The following is a 2,937-nucleotide window of genomic DNA, read 5'->3' on the forward strand; positions in this document are numbered from 1 at the left end:
CCCCTCATGCAAAAAAGAAGACGGTGAGAAACCCCCTCGGGCTGCATCAATTTATTTCTCATACATACTCCCTCACCCCCCATCCTCCACCCACTCCCCCTCATGCATCACAACATCGTCCATACACAACCCTTCTCCATTCACCCCTATCTTCTGTCCTCTCCTGTCCTTCCTGAACAGATATTCCCTTCTTTCTCAAAGCCTCTTTTACCCCCATCCATCGACCTCATCCTAGGTCGCCCCCTCAAGTTCAAATAGTAGTATCGGCAAATACATAGGAGTCATACCAATGTCAAAAACAATTCACACGGAGCAGTTGAAGTGGTTAGGTCATATTGTACTCATAAGGCTAAGCGAAGGGAGGATAACAAATAAAACGTAGAAGTGGAAAAAATCCAGAGAAAGACCAAGGAAAAAATGGAAAGATATTATTAGTGAGACATTGGAGAGATACAATATGCCAGGACTGGAAAAATTTAAGCCCTGGTCACACATTCAACGTTGTGAATTTGAAAAGCTGGAAGACAACTTCGTTTACAGTATTCTAGACTTCCCTAAGGAGAATTCAATAATGTGTTCGATATTCATATAGGTTTAACTTCTTTTATTTCGTCATTTACCTTCTTAATATATTACGCAAAAGTGACTTGTTATTTGGAGATTCGAAAAATAAAAGATTACCAAAGTCGTTTGTACTTATACAAACTCACTTAAGTCGCGTAGGTATGACAGGGGCTTTAGGAGAGAACAGACTACAGGGCAGAAGGGAATGGAAGGAGAGGGCAGCTCAGCTAAAAGAGATTCGTTTCTAACCAGGAGCCAAAAAAAGTAGAAGAAGAGGAAGAAGAAGAAAAAAGCAGAAGCAGAAGAAGAATAAGAAGGAGAAGAAGAAAAAGAAGAAGAAATTTCAGAACGTACTGAAGAATCTGTCCTCAACCTGTGGAGATGGTCAAAGCAAAAGACTGTTTCCTGGCCAAGCGTCAAGAACTCTTCAGCACCACCTTACTCACACTACTTTCTTTGCTCATATATGGACATTACATTATTACAATTGACTCTTTTTAACGACAAATACTACATATTGCTTAAATCGATCTTAACACTATCACACCATATTGATCTACCCTTTGAGTTGAATGGACTGATTAAAATGAAAAGCGAGGGGGCACACGCCCTTTGATCCAGGTTCCTTACATGGATCTCACAATGCCCTGTGGATGACCCTCTCCCTCTGGTGCAAATTAGGACCAATTAGGGCGACATGACGATTTCGTTCTGAATCCAAAATCCTTGTTTTTTTTTGTGGGTCATTTCGGCCAATTGGTCCAATTTGGCTACCATCTCACCCACAGGTCCACGAGGCATCCTGCGGAATCCACATGGACATATATCAGGACAAAGGAGCGGTCGTCAAAGGTGAAAAGGCTATTATCCATCGAGAGCCTCAAATTTGACTGGGTCCCACTCACACGCCCTTCGGTCCAGATTCCTCATATTTACCTCATAGTTTTCTGTGTACAACTCTCTCCATATGGGATAAGTTTGGGCCAAATCGGCTGAATTAATGACTATGGACAAAATTCAAATTTGAATTACATTGATAAACAATAAGAAATTACATTACTAGATGAAAAAATGAAAAATGAAGCTATCAGAAAGCCTATAGAAGAAAAGAATATGAAAGCATTAATAATGAAAAATGTGTAAAAATTAAAAAATACACAGGAGATGGCGGGAGAGACATGCAAGTCGTTGACGAATATATGAGTGGGATTTTACTACGAGTAGGACGACGAGGTGATGAAAACAATAAAAACCCGACTCATTTACGGTGTAGAATGGTGTAGTGTTGTATACTCTACAAGAAAAAGAAATAGAGGTAGAAAAAGAGGAAGGGAGGAAGAGTGAGAGAGAGAGAGATATTGTTAGTCATGTAGAGTCAACCTGGAAGGAGTAATTATCCTTAAAAAAGAAAAGGAACCTGATTCAAAGTCAACAGTTGTCACTTGCACCGGGGATTAACCGTATTTGATATATGTCTAATCTTAGTCTTGGTACACCTCGTTTGACAACGAACCACTTCGAGGAAGGTCATCAGCAATTGTTCCTCGTGGGTAATCATACATGTATGTCATAGGGGGGGGGGAGTCCCCGAGTCTGTACTAAAGGAAAAGTAGGTACTGGACAAGATTTGGCCGGATGTCGCATGACGTCAGAGAGCGTGGCGATACGTAGGTATAAGTACATACTCGTAAACCCGAGCTCACTGGAGGAACGCACATTCCCTCTCCAACTCAGTGATTGGGTACTTCACTTTAGCGAATAAGAACTTGAAAAACCCCGCGCAGATTTGTTTGCATGGCTTAAGGCGAAGCTCTCTGATAATTTTGTCTAAATTCTTTTTACCTAGAAACACGAAGAAAATGTGTTTTCTATGCTTCTTAGATGGATGAAACTATGTCTATATCCATAGTTTTATGCTTCGGACTACGGAAAAAAATCTCACATTTCTCCTTTTATATATTCATTCCAAATCTCTTTATATGTGCGCATGATTAAGAAAACAAAAAATAATATTCAATTATTATTTTACTATATATACATGTAAAGTAGTTGCCATTGGAATCCTCAACTTCTATCTTTAAAAATAATTAGATCTTTGTAGCTTGTGTCTATTCTTCCTTTCTCTCAATTTGAAAGAGGTTGGTAGAATAGCTATCATATTTCACTTGTTAAACAAGGCACCCTATAGTTCTGAATCACAGTGTTGATCTCCTGCGGAGAATAAGAATGATAAAGTTAAGGAATGTGCCGTACATTTCATATGCTTGGTTTATCAGTGAGCACTGTGGGCTTCCTAGTTAGCGGGTTTCCTGCTGGCCAACCACTGCTTGGTGTCTGGCAGTTGGCACGGTACGGGGGAACAGTTTAATCTAA

Source organism: Oratosquilla oratoria, chromosome 10 (assembly GCF_046742065.1).
Source record: "Oratosquilla oratoria isolate Oo_2021 chromosome 10, ASM4674206v1, whole genome shotgun sequence".
In the NCBI taxonomy this organism is placed as follows: Eukaryota; Metazoa; Arthropoda; class Malacostraca; order Stomatopoda; family Squillidae; genus Oratosquilla; species Oratosquilla oratoria.